General features: G+C 39.8%; 1 protein-coding gene across 1 annotated transcript in view; it reads left to right on the top strand.

Moving 5' to 3' along the window:
* ANTXR2 (ANTXR cell adhesion molecule 2) overlaps window positions 1-20863 on the top strand; it is a 212511-nt gene extending 191648 nt beyond the window's left edge. Inside the window, exons 19-20 of the transcript XR_003428808.1 lie at window positions 19298-19395; window positions 20660-20863. The gene's annotated coding sequence lies outside the window, so the exon portion shown is untranslated. The remainder of the gene's footprint in view (window positions 1-19297; window positions 19396-20659) is intronic.
* Window positions 20864-21963: the final 1100 nt, after the last annotated feature.

The raw sequence follows: 21963 nt of genomic DNA, 5'->3' as shown, positions 1-21963 counted from the left end.
GATATATATGTGCAGAATGTGAGACCTAAGCTCCAAGAAAGCAGGAACTTGTAGTATTCTCTTTGCTGCTGTATCCAAAGCACTCCATAGCACACGGTCAGTGTGCCACAAGTATTTGTGGGAGAGAGGAATAAATGGTTCCTGGGAGGTGGACAATATAAAAGAATAATTAAGACCCTGAGCTCTCAAATCAGAGAGCCCTGAGTTAGGATCCCAGCTGTGCCATCTTGGGTAAGTTGTTTACTTTCTTTAGGTTTCAACTTCCTCATCTATAAATTATAAGTTATATTAGTAACTATGCTTCAGAGTTTCCAGAAGCACCTGGCACCTAGCTAGCACTCAATAAATGGCAACTATTGCCACCACTATTGCTTTTAACTGCTTTATTTGGTGGGAAGAAATATAGTGTGACAATAGTTTGAAGCTAGAGCTCTGATTAAAAATTAGGTTTCTAAGCAGAATATTGGTAAGAAATCCTAGAAGGGGTGTGCCAGGTTCAAGATTAGTTAAACTGTTAGAAAGAGAGAATGCCTTCCTTGTGCTTTAATAACCACTACAAAATTTCTACTCAGTTACTCTGAACAAGTGCTTTTGGGGATACCAACTTCCTGGGTAAAACTTGGATCCTCTGGGCAGAATGACAAGGATGCTTTTTTAATTCAGTGAATAGTGCAGTTATTTCTCCTGTTTCAAATCTACACTTACCTTTGAAGGAGGGTGTGACTGTGGTTTCTAGTTAGTCTGTGCCTTTCCTGGATTTTCTTTGATTTTGTAAACTCTTGTGTTCCAGTGATAATCACTGTCTAAAGTATTCATTTTTCCCAGAAATCCTGAGTCATGAATAAGAAATCTTCACACAAAATAATTTAAGTCATTTAATTCATAGGAATATTATACTGTATCAAATGGGCATGTGGAGAATTTGGCTGTGATCTCTATAAGCAAACCCATTTATCTTAAGCAAGTATGACATTTTATTCTTTTCCTGGGTTCGCCTTGAGATCTTGTACCTTAGTTGCATCTTGGCTTTCTTGACTCTATACTTGGCTCTAATTCATTCTCTATCAGCCCTGGAAACATCTTTGCTGGGGATAAGTAACTCCTTCCTTCTCCAAAACTCACTCTAATAACCTTAGAATGCACATGACTCATGGGGAAGCTATGAAAATCACTTCCAACCCTTTTACACTGATTCTGGTGCAGCCTACCGTTTCCTCATGCTGGGATCCTTTTGCTTTCTTGCTTTAAAAATCCACAGACTGCAAAATAGCCCTTACCCATCTAAGCAACTTTCCATGCAAGTCATCAAAATTCACCCTGATTTTCCCAAATAGTGGAGGTAATTTGATTCCTTTCAATGTTGAAACCACTTTGGTGTCACTAGATCTCTCATTCCCCCTCCAATCCATCAGTGAACTTAGGAGCCTTCTCAAGATTTTGATCCAATGCTAAGGATGGAGTCCAACCTTCCTGTGACACTTCCTTGATTTACGGTTGTGGTGTTTTTCAAATAATGTAAGTATTGGGCATGAATATTTTAAAATGAAACTTGAGATTTTTTTTTCAACAGAGCCAAAGCCATGAATCGCTCATGTCTGCTCTTCTGTCTAGTTTGTACTGCTGGATACAAAGCCCTCCTAAAAGCCCTGACAGTTCAGGGGTCTTGAAATGATAAGGTGACTCTGTTGCTATGGTGATTCTGTAGCTGGCTAAGGGGTCACAGGTTGGTTTACCCAGCAGGAGTTTTTGCAAAAATAACTTTGATGAGAGTAAAATAAAACTCCTATTTTTGTCTCCCTTGGAGGCTGTAGTAAAGATGAATCAATAAATATATTTTCCTTAATTAACCCTGAAGAGAAAATGGGAGAGAAGTACAGAAGGTCTTTGGTAAAAGAAGTTGCTGGAACTCTACTGAAGCAAGTGCTGATATTGTTTTTAAGGTCAAAGACTAGAAGACTGGAGTTTAACTTGATTTGTTTCTCCTGTGATATGTGCTGAGAACAGAGGTTCAGGGAAGTTGAACCCCCTTTATACAGAGATTGAATTATGTGGTCATGAATTTCTGTAGGACTAATTAGCTTTAATCCAATGAGAAATAACTTGATAGAGTAAGCATATAATGCCCAGAACAACCAGAGGACCTGACAATTTTTTCATGCTATGTTGTGGCTCTAAAGAGCATTACAATATTAAGCAGAATGAGACAAACATTTTACTTATTTTCTTTCTGCTGTTCAATTTGTTGCTTAGCATCCTGACAGTTGTAAGTGCAAAATAATCTGTGAGAGAATTAGAATCTAAATCAGGCTTATATAACTGTGTTTGTAACTGCTAAACTTATTTGGAGATAGATGCAATCTAGCCTGAAGGATTCTTAAAAAATGTGTTTTACTGATTAAAAGATAAACTCATACACACACATACATATGTTCATAAATTGATCATTAGATAAGTATTAGTATGTAGTTATTAGGTTGTTGTGTATGAGCAAATAAATGGAGAAATTTATGGCACTGAAGTTGGCTCAATGGAAGCATAATATCTTATGTATATTACCTCTTCAAAACTGTCTGATGAATGAAGGAAAAGATGAATGAAAAAGCATACTCCTCTTAGGGTATTGGGGCACCGTTTTACCTGAAAACCTCATGTGAATTTGTATTTTACTATGTATTCATATCTGTCTTAGAATTATAAGTGTAACATCTCTTAATAACTTTTAAAGAGGAACAAAAATAGTGAAATCTTTGAGTAAGATGGATTTTTCAGAAAGATGTGTTCAGTCTTTATCCTACACTTTTGTGTACCACTGGGCACCTTGTAGTGTTGCCCAATTCAATGCTTGTTGCTCTAATTCAATTGTTGTAGAAACACTAGGGTACCTTTTTGAAAATGCCATTGCCTGGGCCTCACTGAAGTCTAGTTAAATCTGAATCTCTGGGAAAGATTTTTCTACTCTCCCCAGATGAGTCTAGTGTGTACCCAGGGACAAGAGCCACCTCTCTACCTAAAGACTTAGCCAGTTTGCGAAACATGGATAAGGTTATATTAGACACCATCTACCTGTCTCCACGTCACACCTCTCTTTGAAATTGTTTCCTTCATCCCTGGAACCTTAGGACAGCTGTAACTACAATGGGGAACTGATTGTAGGGAAGTGGAAACCTGGTCCTCATGGAAACCCAGGCCTTGTGTGTAGCCCCCTTTAGATCCTGACGAACAGTATCCAAGCTACTGATTCAACAGCAAATAAACAGAGCTACTACTTCTTAACGCTTGGGTCACTGATTTTTCTTTTTTGAAGTAACTTCCTATATCTTAAGAAAATTTTAATTTGACAAAATCCAAATTGTTGATTCCTGGAAATCTTTAATAATTATAATTTTATCAGTTTTAAAACCCCACAAAACTCTCCTACAATATTTTCAGTATTTGCTGAAGGATAACATCCCCCTTGCCTTAATCATGTGCCAGATTACTCGTAAACCTGGACCATATGCCACTGCAATTTGCTGATGGGCCCAAGCTGCTTTGGTAGATAAAAAAATCCAAGGGGATTAGAATGGCTCAGTCCTCACTGTGAATAGAGCAACGACAGTAGGCCAGCTCCATGCTCTCCTGTCTTTCCTTCTCTGTCCATTACCTATAGTCTCTGCCCTTAGGTCATTAGTAACTCAAAACCCAAGGGTCACATCAGTGCCTGCAAAAATGTATTTCACCCTAATAAGGTCTTTCTTTAGACACTTAGACAGAAACCAAGTTTCAGATAAACACAGAACATGCAAGGGATGAAATAGAGATCGTTATGTGCAAAAGTACGAAATATTTCCCCAATTTTGGCTTTAGGATGATCCTGGGGGGAAAAACACTCTAAAATTGATGAGGGACATAAATTGCATCTTTCTCCTTTACTTGGCTCCTGTGTCCTGTCTAGCACAGTTAATGATGTTATTCTCTGCCATCAACGTTTGAATGACTACAAGTTTTTCTATTTGTAATAAAATGGACCTCTATGACTCTTGACTTGAAATCAGAATCAGGTAGTTGATTAAATTATTAAAATTTAAAATGACCTTTGGGAAAATTTAATTTTCTGAAAGACACTTTCCCACACTTCCATTTTTCCTTTCTATTGCAACTGAAATTTGCCCCAAATAAGGAGGTCATTGTGATTTATCTCTTGTATTTTGAGATCCGTTTTCTTGATAGCAGCCACTTGTTTTAAACATCTGACATGGTGTCTCTAAAGATAAAGCAATAAAGTATATTGATTTGAAGTATACTAGTTATTCATACAACTAAGAGTGCTTTATACAAATATAAAACAGTAGGAAAATGCTAGTTATTCAGATATCTGTGTTACTATTAAATAATTTGCATACTGAACAGTCATGTGTGGATTTTAGAGGGTAGGATACTTAAAGTTTAGAGTTGGAAGCACTGTAGAACTCATCCAAACCAACGCAGGAATGATCTGCATTTTGTTCTACTCAATTCAAGAGTCTTCTCTAAATATCCCTGAAAAATATTATTTGAACACTCCTAATGATGAAGAATGCAAGAGAATCATTCTTTTTATTGAATTTGAATCTTACACCCTATAGCTATTATTTATAGTTCTGCCTTTTAGAGCTCAGCAGAATAACTTTAATTTTGTTTTTCTCCATGACCACCCTTCACATACTTGTCTGAGAGACACAACTCTATCCTCAGGAATGTGACAGTCACAATGGCAAACTTTGTAAAAGCATTTGCCTTTCACTAGCAATCCCACTTCCTATATACAGGGAACAATGTTCCAACAGCATTATCCAATATTACAATCAGCCAATACCAATATATGTGTTCAAAATGAATCACACACATATTGACTGAGTGTCTTTTCTTGGCAGTCAGAAAGGGATCATGCTCTCCTGGGAATCCTCCTTACCTTCTTTTTTTGTGTAACATTAAAGTACAGCTTAATTAGAAGATCGTGAATCATACTAAAAAGCAACTCAGATCCCTTTCATATTCCCTGTGGTGGGGAGTTCTTTCTTAATCACATGTAAATTTATTAATAAATTAATTCATGAACTTCTTACATTGTCTCTTAATCAAGTTTCTTTTAGTTGACAGTGACACAAACATAACTCTAACTCCCATTAGAAGCAAAGGGATTATTACTAAACATTATTGTTATTATTGCACAAGCAAGATTCAGGTAAAAGATTGCAGGTTTCTAGCAATGTAACCAAGACTTCCTTTCTCTTGATCTCTTGACATGTGGGGGAAAATGCATTGTTTTTCTTTACTCTCACGTGACCATCACACTAAAAACATTTCTGACACCACATGTGTAGGTTTATCTCCTCAATGATCAATTCTCCAACACCAGCTGGGTGTCTTACAATTCAGCTCAGTTCTGACACTACTTACCTGGAATTAGCGTCAGATCACACAAGTTAAGGGTTCAGTGCCATAAGACTGTCCCCACTTCAGGTGCCAGTCACAAGCCCCAGGTTGTCTGACTAACCAGCTATCAAACAGCCTTTCCACAACCATCTCCTTGGGTTGGATAATTTGCTACAAAACTCACAGAACTCAAGAAGTCATTTACTTACAGTTACAGGCTTACTATATAATAAAGGATATGATCGAAAGGATAAGGATGAACAGCCAGATGAAGAGATACAGAGGGTGAGGGCCAGAAGGGCCCCAAGCACAGAAACTTCTATCCCCACGGAGCTGGGATGCACTGCCCTCCTGGAACGTGGATGTGTTCACCAATCATACTTCAGAAAATTCTACAGCGGCTTTACCATGTACACATGATTAATTATTAACTGATTTTCCAGCCCCCTCCTTCTCTGGCGAATGGGGAGATGGGGCTGAAATTTCCAAACTTCTAATTATGGCTTGGTCTTTCTGGTGACCATCCTGCATCCAGAAGCCCACCAAGAGTCACCTCATTGAAACAAGAGATGCTCTTATGACTCAGGAAATTACAGGGGTTTTAGGAGTTCTGTGCGAGGAACCAAGGTCAAAGCCCATATATTAGCAGGAACAAGAGGCAGAGACCAAAATATGTATCTTCACACAGAGGGAGAGCGTGAAGATGGCACCTGCCTTCCAAAGTCTCTGTACAGTGAGCATTTAGATGTGTGTTTAATCAGAAGCCTGCCCCTTGGGCTGCAGCTATGAAGATAAGCAAATAGACCTCTTTCACAGGAAGACTGGGTGTTTCAGTCGGCTTCTTCTGCACTTGGCTCGGGGATGTAGCTGTGGTGAGTCCTCACTAGCCATTTAAGAACTGGTTCTCAGTTCACTATAGCCTTGTGGGTCTTGTGGACACAAGCCCCGTGGACTTTCAAAGCTAGATGTTTTGGGTGTCATCTCTCAGGTGCCTGGTCTGAAAAGTTTAGCTGCCATATTTGAGGTTGAAACCATTCGCTCCTCAGGAGAAGTTTGGGGTTGTAAGTTACTACCTGATTGTGTGGGTTGCTGTGCTGGGGGTGAGGTTTATGATGAGATAGTGTCTCAGCCTCTCCTACCCATTTTGATGTGGGTTTTTCTTGTTCATCCAATGTGTGGGAGTTGCTTAGCTAGTTTTGGGGTTTCTCTCTTAGGTGGCTGTAGAGTTGGTATGTCCATGGGAGGAGGTGAGTTCAGGATCCTTATACATTGCCCTCTTGAACCTGATCCTCTCTGGTTGTCATATCTATGTGCAGGTTGGTCCCTGGATCCCCAGCATCCAACTTGGGCTGTAATCCAGTTTGTATGGGTTGGAGGGAATTCAGGTTTCTCACTCTTCCAGATTATCACTTGATCTGTTATTGTCCCATTTTCTCCAGTTATAGCACAGGCTATAGTATAGAGAGGGAAGCAAAGTGTCTAGAAGAGAACTATAGATTCCCCATTGTTTTCCACTTGTTTTTGTAGGTCTCATTTCTGTCCTACTCCAGATAGGTGTTCTCCATGTGGCAGGTGACATGTTTACATAGCCTTGAATTCATAACATCCCAATTCAGTGGGCCTTATAGGAATGAAAAAGTTCTTATAAGCTTCTGCATCAAAAATTCTAGGGTTGCTGGGGCTACATATATACAGCTGAACTGGTGACCATGACCACTGGATTGACATCATGATTGGTCAGGCCAGAGTCACATGCCCCACTTTATACCCAAGTTCCTGTACCTGCATTCTTACCTGGTCTCTCCATCTCCTTTCTATATTGATATGGAAGGCAAGGTGGTGTGGTTTAATGTGAACACCATGACCTTAGGACTTGAAATTCCTAGTGATTTTTGGTATTTTGAAAGCTGAAAAATATTTTTTTAAATTACTATGATTTTACTCTACTGAACTCCATCCATGAAATAGCCTAAAAAAGTGAATACAGGGCTTCCCTGGTGGCGCAGTGGTTGAGAGTCCACCTGCCGATGTAGGGAACACGGGTTCGTGCCCCGGTCCGGGAAGATCCCACATGCCGCGGAGTAGCTGGGCCCTTGAGCCATGGCCGCTGAGCCTGCGCATCCGGAGCCTGTGCTCCACAACGGGAGAGGCCACAACAGTGAGAGGCCCGCGAAACGCGGAAAAAAAAAAAAAAGTGAATACATTTCTGAAAATAGTTTTTTTTTTTGTTCTAAGATTAATTATATCATCAAACCCACACAAAACATCTGCCATGAAGAAAAGATATAAGGTGGATTTCTTTACAGTGATTAGAAAACAAAACAACCGAATTTATAATTAGGGCTCTGAGTTATGAGAAATGTCTTTAAGCTATTAACTTAAAAGGATTTCAAAGTCCCATTTTGTCCAATGAAAGCTTAGCAATACCAAACTGTATAAAGATGTATTTATTTAGTTTTGATGGTTAAATAACCATTAAAAACTCTTAAAATCTTCAAACATCTTAAGCAATTCTTATAAACAGAGTACAAGATGTGGGAAGTGTGAAATCAAAAATGTTTTCACTCATTAGAGATGACCTTATATAGTTTCACCACTTATGAGTTATCAGGACATCTGTAACTTGTGAAAATGATTTTCCTATCTTATTCCCAAATATTATATATTTTCCTTTATTTTTGAAAACATGTATATATGCAAACACACATATTGAGGGATATATTTTTCACATTTACTTAGTTATACCAAGTTGTCAAAATAAGAGTTAAAAAATCCATTTGTTAAGACATCCCAACAAAGACATAACTAAACATACCACCAAAATTATGCATGGCCTGGCTCCTTCACAGAAAAGGTCACCTTTACAGAGGCAAACTGGTGCATTGGAAGTTAGAGAAACATCAGTAAAGGCAAGTACATTTTTCACATGTGTACTGAAGGTACAGGAAAGTGAGCATAAATTTTAAAAAGTTTTAAAAAGAGAAAAATGGGGAATGGAAGATCAATGAGCTGGATGAAAGCGTTAAGCAGATAAAGAAATGGAAATCTGTTTCCACACAATCACTTCAAGAAGAAGAGAGAGGCAGTGTTTTAAACAGACAGATTGGAAAATTCAGGCTGACTTTTGGGTATAATTATGCCAGTTGGCATCTGTATTGGGTGCATCACATGCACTGCCTCACACCTTCTTGGGCCACTTTTTACTCCAGCCATTGCTGCAGCAACCAGTGGTGTGCAGCCCTAACAGGACAGGACTTGGCCTCAGCTTCACAGCCATATCTGCGTCTCCATGGAGTAGGGTGAGGCAGAAATGATGCCCACTGGTGCCACCTGCTATGGGGAGAAGTAGAACATGAGAGCAGAAAAGGGTGTCAGTGTATGGAGCGGGGCGGGTTGCAATTTTTAGTAAGGTGGTCAGTGAAGGCCACACTGGGAAGGTAATATCACAACAAAGACCTGAAGGGAGTGAGAGAGTGAGACACTCTGGGACAAGGGCCCTGTGGACACAGGAAACAGAGTGCAGCAGCTCTGAGGCCGCAGCATGGCTGGAAGGTTCACAAGGAACCCAGGAAACCAGTATTCCTGGAACAGAGTGAGCCATAGAGGCAGAGAAGCAGGATCTGAGGGAGGAGGTGATGGTGCCAGGATATCAAGAGCCTCATAGGCCTCTCTAAAGATGACGTCTTGGACTCTGATGGGATGGGAACTCAATGGATGGTTTTGAGAGAGGAACCAACATGTCATGACTGGTGTTGAGATTAGACTGGAGAGCATGGGTCCAAGTGTGGAAGCAGAGATATCTGTTAGGAAACTATTGCAATCATTTGGTAGAGAGATCATAGCAGCTTTGCAAAAGTTGGGAGCAATAAATGCAGGAAGGTGAGGTGAGATTCTGGATTATTTAGAAGGTAGAACTTGTAGAATTTGATAACAGGAAGATGTGAAACCTGAGGAGAGGAGTGAAAAATAATTTCAAGGTTTTAATTGAGATACAGGAGGAAGAAATTGCTATTAACTGAAACTGGGAAGACTTTGACTTGGTTGTTGTGTTTGGGATTAAGTTTTGGATACAATAAGATTGAGATACCAATTAGACATCAGAATGGAAATATAAATTAAGCAGTATGCTTAATTTGTTATGTGTATGTGTCTGGAATTCAGAAGAGTGCCTGGGATGAGTTGTAAATTGGGGAGTCATCATCATCTAGATGATATTTAAAGTCACAAAATTGGATAAATCGCTGAGGTAGTGTGTGCAGGGAGAAAAGAGGTATGTGGACTGAGCTGTGGGTCACTCCAATGTGTAGAGGTTGGTGAGCTAAGGAGAAGCCTGCAAAGGACCAGAGAAGGAGTGGACATTGAGGTAGAGGGTAGCAAACAACTTCTAAAGGGAAGACCAGAATGAAATTATGGCTGAAGGGGATCTGTGAGGGCAAGAGAAGGATTCTTTGGTTAATTTTGGAGAGATAATAGCACGCGTAGAAGCTATTGGTAGACAGGGAAAACTGGTGATGCAAAAGAAAGAAACAATTGTGGAGCTATGGCCTCGAGTAAGCAAGAGGCCATGTGACTTCATATACAAAGGACCTTTAATAGGAACACAGGTTGTACAAAATGACAGGATAACAGGAAGCAAGCTAGGAAGGATACGTGGGCACAGATGCCGAGAGGAGGTTAGATGTGGTGATTCAACCTTTCAAGCTTTTGAGAGCTGTTTTTTCATGGTTGCTATTTCCCTGTTAAACAGGAAGCAAGGTCAACGGATGAAGTGATGATTGGGAGGAGGTGTTGGGTGCATGAGGACAGAGGAGGTTTGAAATGGTCCTCTGGAGGTGTGGGAGAGCTAATGGATTAGGGAAACATACATTGTCGCTGAGCTACATTAGGGACCTGTTTGACAGTGGGGCACATGCATTTAAAGTTGTGTGCTTTTCTCAGCCATGTTCAGCTGCGGGGAGGAGCAGAGCCATCAGAGTCGAATTTAACCAAGATTGGGGTTTTGCCAGTTTAATACGGTAAAATGAGAGAGAGCAGGGGACTGAGCGTGTACACAAGGAAGGAATTTCACAATAGCAATGGTTATATACTGCATCTTCATCTTTTCTTTCGAGTAAATTCCCTCATCTGACTTTAGCCTTTCTACTAAGGGTATCACCTCTTAGTCACCCAACTTTGGAATCCCAGAATCATTGTTGTGTCTTCTTTCCTCTCACTCTCCAAATATACCTAATCACCAAGCAGCAGCTGTCACATCATTCCCACCCTCACCAGGGTCACTGTCACAGAAGGCAAGTGTAGGAGCTGCTGATGCATGGAACAGAGAGAACAGGGTGAGGGGGACACAGCAGTCTAGTGTCAGAAGATGGAGGGTCTAGAAATCTGAGTTAAAGGATACTACGCTTAATTAAATTCTCCATCCCAGGAGAACCAGGAAGAAGTTGCATGGTTCTTTCTGACCTAACCTTAGAAATCTGAAATAAAGAGTAATCTGTTTTTGTAAATGACTTTCATTGGAATGCAGCCACATCCACTTCTTTACATGTTGTCAATGGCTGTTTTGGCACTTCAACAGCAGTGTTGAATGATTGCAGCAGAAACTGCATGGCCTGCAAAGCCTAAATAGTTACTATCTGGCCCTTTACGAGGAAAAGTTTGTTAACCTCTAATCTGAAACACAAAGGAGTGTCCTAAGTGGAAGCTTTCAAACTGATCAGCCTTGACCTTTGTTGTATACTGACCCTCATAACATGTAATGGAAACCTACAGTATTGATAGAGCAATATCTACCCAAAGATCAAATTCCTCAGTGATATTAAAGGGCCATCACTACCCCTATTTCCTATCTCCAGAGATGTTCCCTAAGACAAGACAAAACACACGTACTGCACCCAGATTTAAACATTAATTTTGGGATGTTTGCCAGACCAGATGTTTAGAAAAGCTAAATACCATTGATTTATTTCTTACCCTTTATGAGGCAACATTAGAGACAATGGACCTTATCAGAACAAATGAGAATAAACAACAGAATGCAGATCAGAGGAGAATTAGGAAGAAATTCTATTGGATTTTATGAGGCTATAATTAATTTTGTATGTAGAAAATCGCTAATTATTAGCAAATTGTAACCTGCACCAACCGAATTTTATCTCATAGCAACTGTGCAAGGATGGACTTTTCTGTTTCATGACTGTCACTCTTCCTTGTACAGTACTGTGAGCATAATTTCCAGTACCCTGAGAATGCTCTCCTGCAAAGGCAATTAATCACCCATCAAATGCCTTTTGAGCACTTAGTACACAGTAGAGGCTGGGAAAACAGAGATTAATAAGCCCTGATTGCCACCAACAATATTGCAGTACAGTGGTGATTTGCACCCAGAACTGCAACTATTGTTCTTAAGTTGTTTTGGATCATAGACCCTTAAGAGATTGTGATCAAACATACAAATCCTATTTTTAGAAAAAAAAAATGTGCCAAGGCACATATAAACATAATTTTACATACAATTTCAACAGATGTTTTATTTACTGAAGGTAATTTATGAAAGTCCATATGAGAGTTTACCCCGTTTTTAGAGTCCTTGAGGTATGTAGCATGGGCACAACTGAAGAAGTGAGCTGGGGTGTGTGTGTGTGTTTGTGTGCATGTGCAAGTGCCTTATTTTCTTCAGGAGATTAAGATGGGAAAATATAATATTTTCTAGGTGGGAGGAATGGTTTATGCAAAAGTAATGAGACATGATACAGCAGGGGAATCCAGAAAGTCAAGGCAGTTTGGTCTGACACATTCCTAGGTTTTGTATATTGTATGGGTAGACTTGTCACTTTTCCTGAAGAACTGTATGTCCCTCAGGGGGACACACACTATGAGACATACTGTTTATCACATAACACTTAAGGACACATATTTGTTTGCCTTTGGCTGGTTGTTTATTGCTGATTTTCTTGATTTATTTTTTGCTTTCTTTCTTTTTAAAAAAATTAAAGTATCAATTTATGCTATAAAACAAGGATCTTTATACATACTATATCATAGAATTTAATCAAACTTCATAGCAATCTCGCTAGGTAAATTTTATATCACCTCTAAGAAAACTGAGATCCAGAGAGGTAACTAATGTGATCAAGCCCACACAGCTAAACATGGCAGAGCTGGTAACAGGACACCCTTTTTTTCTGACCCTAGGTTCTATACTCTTTCCTCCGGGCTTAAGACACTGCTCCAAGTAAATTTTGTATTGTAGGATAACTGATCATTTCTGGCTAATGTAGAATACTCCCTTAGAGTAAGTCAGGATATTAATGAAAACCATACTTTTAATTTAGTATTTTACATAGCAATTTAGTTTGGGCCAAGAATTTTGGAGGGAATAGGACTTATTTCTAGTTTTCTGTGATCTTTCACTCTTACCTACCCTGACTCTGGTTTTTATTTTGGTAAAGATGAAGCTGGAGGAAGGCTTATAGCTGGGATTGAACTGAACAAGTAGGACAAACTGGTGAAGGCTTGGAAGGGCTAACACCTGGATTACAAAGCCCTGGGAATTCCTCCAAAACACAAATGTCAAGCAGTAGACAAAATGACTCAACTTCATAAAGAGAATTACACGTTAAGAAGTTTCTAATACATGTTTTTAGCCTTCTTCAGGGGTAGCGAAAACTTAAAATGACATAACCACAAAGCAGAGAGGGCAATGATGGCCGAAGGACAGGAGAAAGTCTACATATTCATTCACATAGAGTCCTCTCCCATGTCCAAATGTGGCTTGAATCCTGTTAGCTTTGTTTTTCGACATAATAGATTATTTCTACAAGGTCTTTACAAAATTTAAACACAGTTAACAAATGAACTCATATTGACATTTACATGCCAATTAAAGACTACAGGTTCTGAGGTGATAGAATAAGAAGGAAGTGACAGCACCCAAGTCCATCTTGGCTGTGATAAGATTCAGGGAGACCAGACTTAAGAGTGGTACTCTGACATCATATGAGGGCAGTTTTAGGATGTCTAAAATCCAACAGAAAAAGAAAAGTGATTGAAGATGTCAAAGGGAGGAGGCTTCAGTAGATTCATCTTGCTTCATCGTCTTGCTTCATAAGTTTTGCTGAGGGCCTGCTCTGAATACAGTACGAGAAGATCCATCGCTTGGTGAAATAATTTATAATGAGACATTGGATCATAGTCATAAGAAAGGGAAAGAAAATGTCAAAGGCACCTCCCAGTGTTGCATAAGTGACAGGGAAGCAGATCTGGAACGGAAAGTGTTGAGCACTGTTTGTCTGTCCCCAGTGGAAGAACAACCTCTAACCCCATTAACCCAGAGCCAGTCAGGTCACAGCTCTGTTTATGTGAAAGTTTCTGTGACCTTTCCGGCAGCCTTTCCCCTCAGCTGGATCCCAAGCACAGTCCCGTTTCACAGCCTTGCATCATCTCCTTGGAACCAGGCCAGGTGGAGAGGGAACAGCTGGGAAGGGATGATTGTAAAAAGCCCCTACGATTCTACAGAGGGTCCAGAAATCCCCTTCACTAAGTGAACTTAAGGAGCCCGAGGGCACTTTCATCAAACACAATGGCAGTGTGAGGAGAGACACAAAATGCAAGTTGATTGGTGTGACCACAGTGCAGGGCAAAAGACATTTGTAATGAAGCTAAAAGTTTTATATATTTCTTAGCATTTGGTAATATGACCACAGACATGTTCACTAAAGCCTAGGAACAGATGCTCTTGATTCAACAGTAGGGCATAAAGTCCCACAGCAAATACATAAAGTCCCACTGTATTTTCATAATTGAAATATACAGTTTAAAGACACTTTCAATTGTTCAATGTCACTGCACACATTATGACTCATTTAAAAAAGAATCTCAGTTTCTAAAGTGACTCTTTAGTGGGTTTTCAGTAGATCCATAACATGAACTGAAATTATTTTGAGTATCAGTTGGTATCATTTAATCTTATCTCATTGCTCTAAATTGAAAGCCACTGTTACTCAAGCATATCTTGGAGAGATATGATGCCATTTTCCCCCTCTAATTTGGTTATTTGAATACATTTCATTGCTGTTTCATGATTTACAAGCTGGGTATTCCTGTGGAACTTTTAATTCTCTCTGAGCCTGTGTAATTGCAGCTACAAGATGGAGATGCCATCAGAATCTACCTGATACAGTTGTTTGAGAATTAAGTGGGATAATATATGTAGTGCTTAGCAAAATGTTGGGACGTAGAAAGTGCTCTGTAAGTGATGGCAATAATAATCTTTATCATCACCATCATTATTCATCTAAATTCAGGTTAGTCAGAGGATACATTAATTTTAAAATGATAAATTTTACACTTGAAGATAGCTTATAACTTCTGATTATTAACTTAATGCAATTAACAATACTGTCTAATTTGAAAATGTACACAAATTTCAGCATCCTCCAAATTTGCTTGGTAAGGGAGTCATATGTACAGAGGGAGAGGTGCTTTTTTTAATTATTTAAAATTTTTTAAATATCCAGGTTTAATTTTCAGGCATGATAATGTTTCATATTTGGGACCAATCTAAAAATCTCAATGATTAAAATTTGTTGATAATCATATTTGCATTAAACATTTAATCTAATCTTTAAATCTAATATGCCAACATAGAGTCTTTGATGTTTTAAAATTTGTTTATTCAAAGAAAACATGGAAACATTTGTATACCAAAGTGGAATGCTTTAAAAAATGTGCCACTCAGAGGAAGTTGGGGACAATGTTTGACCTCAAACCCATCTTGTTGGCTCTAGTTTAGGGCATCAGATTCTCAAGCTTTATTGAGAAATGTTCAGAGATGAGTAGAAAGTGTTTTGAAATCAGAAAAAGAAGACGTGTGTCAGTGCTTATCTGCCACAGCAAGGAGACCTCCTTTGTTTAAAGGCCAGCCAAGTATCGTTTTTGGATCTTCATGTACGCATCCCAGTGACATAAATGGGAGTGTCAGGTTGAAATCCTTCCAGACTTGGAGACCTCATATTCTGGACTTTTTAGACCTTGATATGAGAATAGTTTCCAGGCTTAGAATCAGATGTAATGAGAATGAAATAGTTTTCTAAAAGCTTCAAATCTAATTTAATCAGGGTAAGTCCTGACATAAACTTTCCTAGGCCCCTGTGTAGAAATATAATGCCTCAAAGTGGTTCACACTTTCATGTTTCAGAAACTTTTCATTCTGGCTTACCATGGCCTTGGCTTCCCTAATAGTAATTTTTCTTAGACGTTCTCTGAAGGCAGATTCCAAGACAAAGGTTTCTGTATAGGTAGTTAATTCATGTATGGATGTAAAATGAGAAGCAAGTGATTGCAGAAAGCAAGAAGAAATGGTGGAGGGTTGAACAGGAAGAAGGAAAAGCCAATGCAGGGACTGAGTTGGCCACACTCAGTTCTGTGGTTCCTTCTGAAGAGCTTTCTCGTATGTGTTTCAGAATTGATCAACTGGGTATCAAAAGGAATATCTATCCTTAGCTTCTGCCCCTCATTTGTCAAGGGAAACTTCACTGATCCTCCCTTGCAGTTTTGAATGATGTATAAGTATTTAAAGACTTCCCATGCAGGTGCATCAAACCCAAAACCAAACATAAAGCAAAAAACCCAGACAGGAATTGAGAGATATTAACACAGGCCTGAGTCAAGTGCTGTCAGGTTGCACCTGTGGGAAGCTGGTTGAAGCCTTCGAAGAACTGGTCACCACTAGTTCTGGAGTAAGATGTAGAGAGGATTTGAGGTAGAGCCCAAGAGGTATCTGCTACTCTTCATCCCTTCCACCCCTCGGTTTCTTTCATTCCCTTTACAGTGTCCCTTTCAAGGTAGTGGCCAAACTTGCAAGGACTTAAGAAAAGAGGGTTAGTTGAATGAGCTGTAGCCCTCACTGCTGTAACTAATCCTAAAGCCATAATCAGTATCTCCTCTCCTCCACGGTCCATTCTGAATTTCCCTTAAATGTGGCAAGACAGTCTAGTTGTGTGCCCGGTGGAGTGACCCTAGACCCTTATCCTCAGGGTTCAGAATAAAAAACATATTTTGGAGGTCTACGTGCCATCCTCACAAGATGCCGTATCTGACTGGTGCCTTTGCCAGGCAGTTCTATTCTATTCTATCGTTATCTATTCTACTCAGGCAAAGTGCTTCTGAGTGATGAGGTGCATAATAAGTCTAATGCATTCTGTGAATAGGTACCCATTCTTATGTCTCTTTTGCTGTAAAACTGGTCTGTAAAGAATTCTTCTTTTCAAGATGAAGCAGACAGAAGAGGGCAAGTATATGATAAATGCACGTGCAGCTTTCTTTGTAATCTAAATAATGATTTTGGGAGGGATGAAACCCACAAGGGTAACAAGATTCCTTTTGCGAATCATTCTGTAAATTCAAACTGCTATGCAAATGTTATGATGGTTAATAGTTATCACAGGATAGGGATTTTTGGTAAGAGAGCCATCCACACTGGTGAGGAGCTATTTTTTTGGTTACAGAAAGAGCTAGGCTGATGCCCCGAAGTATGTGGAAATCCCTTGATGTTTGCTACCGATTCCTCCCCTTTCTTCTTCCTGTAGAAGAGCTGTTCTTAGCTTCCTTAGCTGTTCTAGCTGTTCCTTAGCTTCAGGAGCCTCAAGTAGTCTAGGTAATTTAGAAAAAGAAAATGCAGTTTGAAATTCTGCATTTGCAAAGTCCAAGAATAATTTATAGTCATGGGTTCAAAAACCAAATTTTTATTGCCTTCTCACCAGCTTCAAAGTGTTTTTTACCAGAAAAAAATTGCAATAGTGCAGTATGGTACATTTTTCAACTTTGAATAAAGACTGCTTGAATTTAGACAGAGCACAAGACACAGAGAGAGAGAGAGAGGCCTCGGGGCAGGCACCTCACAGCAAATCTAGGAGGCAAATGAGGTGGGTCTGTGCTGCCGCTGGAGCTCAGACAGTGAGCACTGTAGTTACTCACCAAGAATCCAAAGCACCAACTGGGCTACAAGGGCCATGAAGTAGCTGGAGTAAAGTGAGAACCTGTGTTTAAAGACAGTAGCTTCAGGAGGCTGAAAGCAGGTGTATTAGCTCGCCCTTTCTGTCCGATCCTTGTGAAGTTTATTGTAAGGGTGTCTTGGATTTTGAGCAGTTCTCCATGGTGAAAAGAGTCTCCCTGGACCCTACAGATGACACTTTCTACACTCAATTTATTACAGGGTGTGGACACATTCCCCTGCAGAATGAGATGATGAAATCTGAATGTTTCAATGACATCACTGAAAGTGAGAATGAGGAAAATATGGCATTAGAGCTAGAAGAGAAAACATGCCACCCACCTCCCAGACCAAAGAGAAGTTTCTTCTGGAGACTCCTCAGAAGACGGGGCTACCTCATCAGTGGCCCCAGGGAGGAGGAAGGACCGCCCCCAGTGCTGCACCCGCTCTCTTCGCAGAACCAGATCTCGATGCCAAGGGGCACGTGCTCAGTGTTTTGTCCTATCTGAGTTGTAATAGGGCACATCTTAAAATGTTAAAAACAAGAACCAGTCTGTTAGCGTGAGGCAATGCTGTATGTGATACCATGTCGATAGGCAGGGATTAGGTAAATCCTCTAACAGTCGTGCTGGAGGAGGCTCTGTAGCTATAAAAGGAAAACCCAGGTGTCAAGTCTGGTAAAGACTGTACAAGGTGGAAGAGGCCCAAAGTAAGGACGTTGGCATCAGATGGTTGGCTAGTCTCCTCAGGGGTGGTTGCTTCTGGTGGAGGGCACTCCGTAGTGGCAGTAGCTAGACCATTCTTGATGAAAGAAAACTCATGCTAGGTAGTCCGTGTATAGCCTCTGTCCCTAACACGATGGCCACATCATTCACAACTCACTGCATCAACCACACTGGGCTGAGTAAATAAGGTGATTGACACTAGTAGGATGGATCATCTTGTCCAGTTGGTTGCTGAGTGCATCTTTTGTGATGAATGCATGTCAGGGGGCGTTCATGCGAGACATAAGTATTTGCATACTCTATGGCCACTTCCAGAGTTCCATCTACCTGCTTCTTCGCCAGACTTCCTTGCTTCTGATCATTGATCGTTTTTCCTTCAGGCACAGGCGTCAGTGTGTATTCATAACTCAAACCACTATCCCCACCACACATGGTAAACAATAAACTGTACTGCTCACAATTTTGAACACAGACAATCTCATTCACCTCAGTCTTTTGAGGACACCTCTGTGGAAGGCTGCAGTGTGGCAGCAGTACATTTCCTGCTAGTCCTGATGTATTACATCTTCCCATCCATGGACCAGACCTGAGTTTTTCCTCCTCTGTCAGTCGATCATAATTGTTTCAGGTTGGGTCTCCCAGGATGCACACTCTGTTAAAGGCATTTAACATGCAGGAGGTTTATTAGAGGACAGTATCTGTAGAAGGAGAAGGGGTGAGGCACAACTGGGCAGAGAAGGGAGCTGTGATGCAGTATCTCTGGAGTGCCTCTGCCAGCCCTGCAGAGAAGACTGAAGACCAGGAGACTCCTGAGAGCTGTCCTGAGCTGGGACAAGAGAACCAGATATTTATATGCCTCTGCCAGTGGTCACTGAATATCGGCTGCTGAAGGAGGGGAGTGATCTTAGGAAAGGAAGCTTTGTCCAGCTAAGGCAATCCCCAAAAGGGCTGACAGCTGAGAGCTGGACATTACAGTGTGTGGGATAATGAGTCCTTTGTTCCTGAAGGGAGATCTGGGTGGTGAATCTCAGCATACGCCAGAGCAGTCAACATCTAGAAGGTATGATCTGAGTGAAAGGCATTGGTACAGCAGAGATGGTTTTCAGGGGAGTCTCTTCACGTAATTTGCTTGTTCTTTCTGAACCTGCTCAAGTCTGAAACCAAATAAAACTTTGTTCCCTTTCATACACAGGATTGTTGCTGTGCCCACTGGACTTTATGGCCTGGCTGATTTTATAATACCCAGCTCACGATGGGCAGCTCTGGCCCCATAGTCATCTGGTATCGCAGGTAAGGCTCCAGATCTGAATACTCATATTTTGAATTTATGGGAGACAAGCAAGCTAGATTACCATCTAGAAATTTATCACATTCGTGAAGGAAACATGTAGCTCCGCTTTCAATCTCTGTGGTTTATTGATGACTCTAGCAATTCCATGGAGAATTAGGGTGTTAGAACACTAGGGTACAAATCAAGTTGAAAATTAACATACGGTGGAACAAAAAAGAACATACATGATATAAGGTAGGAATCCTTACAAGGTATCTTCAGCTTGCTCTTTTGGAAAGCAATATCTGAAAGTCACAGTTGAAGTTTCTTTTTTTATAATGTTTTCTTCTCAGAATGTAGTTTCATAGAACGCTTAGATTACTACAGATCTTAGCATCTTAACATCCAGAGATCTTAACATCTTCTAGTTAGTGCCTTTGTCTATAATTAAACGCCTATGTTTAAAAAATCAATCCTCTGGAAGATATACCAATCTTTTAATAATCTATTTTAATACTTGATACCTGTAAGTGAATACTTCTAATATCTATACCTGACCAATAGATGTAGATATTAGGAGAATTTATGTATAAATTATTTATAAAGGTATATAATAAGTAAAGTATATAAATACATACATATATACCTCCAATATATTATATACTCCTGGTATATAAATAGGAAAACTTGAGAGAAAATTAACCTAAATTTCATGGCCTATGCATATCTCAGATCTGCAGTATTATATGGTGATTTTAAGAGCAATTATTTGAACTTTGCCCCATCAAGATTTGGAGTCTAAAGTTCCCTCCCTTTGAACCTGGGCCAGCTTTAGTGACTCTCTTATAATTAACAGAGTTTAGTAGATGTGAGCTCTCTAACTTCAGGGCCAGTCAGAAAAGACCATGAAGCTGGCTACCTGGCTCTCTTGGAAAGCTCACTCTGAGAGAAGTCAGAAACCATGTAGTAAGTCTGATTATACTGATACCACAATGCTACAAAAGTAGACACTCTGGTCAACAGCTAAGCCTCCAGCCTGTAATCAACTCCAAGTGTAGCATTTGAGAGCCGTCTTTGACAGTCTACCCATTCAGACTTTCGTCTGACTGTGTCCCAACCAACATCTGAGTGCAGCCATATCAGAGACCCTTAGGGCGAATGGCCCAGCCAAGCATTTCTCAAATTTAAATCTGTAACATGAGAAGCAAAGTGAAATGTTTGTTTCTATAGTTTTGAAATGTTTGTTTCTATAGTTTATGCAGTGTAAGTGTTATTTCATTTTAGAGATGAGGTGATGAAAGTGGTCATCGAGAAGATGTGACTGCCGGTTGACCCCCGAGCTGCACCTGGGCAATCAGACGTTCCCCATCCCCTCCCCTGTCCTCAGAATGTATGTTCTGCCCATCATTCCCACAGCAGGAGCCAGTTGCAAGGATGGACCCTTGAGAGATCAATGTGTTGTTAAGACCATCTGGACAGTATGTGACTGAACCCTATTAAGACCTCTATATGTTTTTAAGATTCTAGCAGGTGGGTGTGGAAATTTACTCTTCTTGTGGCCGTGCAAGACAAGTCTTCATGTAAGTTCCCTTTCTTCTTAAACCTACCACCTACCAATATAGAGTGGTCTGCCTCTTTCTTCAGTCTCTCCTTGCCCTCCATGGATGGGGGCCAGTTTCAAATTTCATCTGGGAAACTCCGGGGGTCACAAACCAAGATGATGAAAGTGAGTTTCAAAGAGGTTAACACTCTCCTAATGGCATGCAGCTAAAAAGAGGCAGAGTTGAAACTCAAACCCAAGTCTTGCTAACTATAACCTGAAAAATAGGATCTAAAGAATCTTATATTTGTAGAGTAAGGTCCACTCCTTAAGCAGGCAACATATCTGATATTGATTGAATTAGAAGTAACCATATTTAAATAAAATAATTAAAACACTTTCTAGAGTTCAGCATGTGCAGGCTGGAAATGAAAACTTTGGATGAGAGGGCCCTAGTGAAAAACAAATTTAACTATTACCATATGAACACTGTTGCCTGAATAGTGATGATGCCAAATGGCTGAGCAAAAGGTATTGGAAATAATCTGTAACAATTTTTGTAAAGATGTTTTGGCATAAAAATGAAGAGCAATTTTATTTTGAAATACTGAGAAGCATGAGTGAAAATATAATTAGTACCTGTAAAAAGTGAATAATTCCAGCGCTTTCCTTTAAATGACTTTTGATTAAATTCTAGTTCTTCCATATGCCATTACCCACTTAACCTAACATAAAAAAGGAGAAATCAGTTGTGTTTTTTTGCCTTTCATCTCCTTTATACATCTACTGTCAAAACAGAAATATCAAACTTAAACTACCGTATCATATGCCAAGACTGATTGAGGGACTATAATTATCCTTGTTCACACATTAAATGTATTTTTTATTTGTTCTGATTATGTATGTGGTTTGTAGTGTATTTATACCAAATAAAAGCTCTTTTCCATTTCTATATTCTACTTCACTTATGTAGTCTTTTACATATTAACTCTGAACACTGGCAAAGAAACTTTTTATCAGTAATTACCCCTTTACCTCTCTGATTGCT

The sequence above is a fragment of the Aethalodelphis obliquidens genome, unplaced genomic scaffold (assembly GCF_003676395.1).
Source record: "Aethalodelphis obliquidens isolate GAN/ISIS:26980383/991018 unplaced genomic scaffold, ASM367639v1 scaffold59, whole genome shotgun sequence".
NCBI classification, from domain to species: Eukaryota; Metazoa; Chordata; class Mammalia; order Artiodactyla; family Delphinidae; genus Aethalodelphis; species Aethalodelphis obliquidens.
Note: the sequence above shows the minus strand (reverse complement) of the source record. Positions and strands in the feature narration are given on the sequence as shown.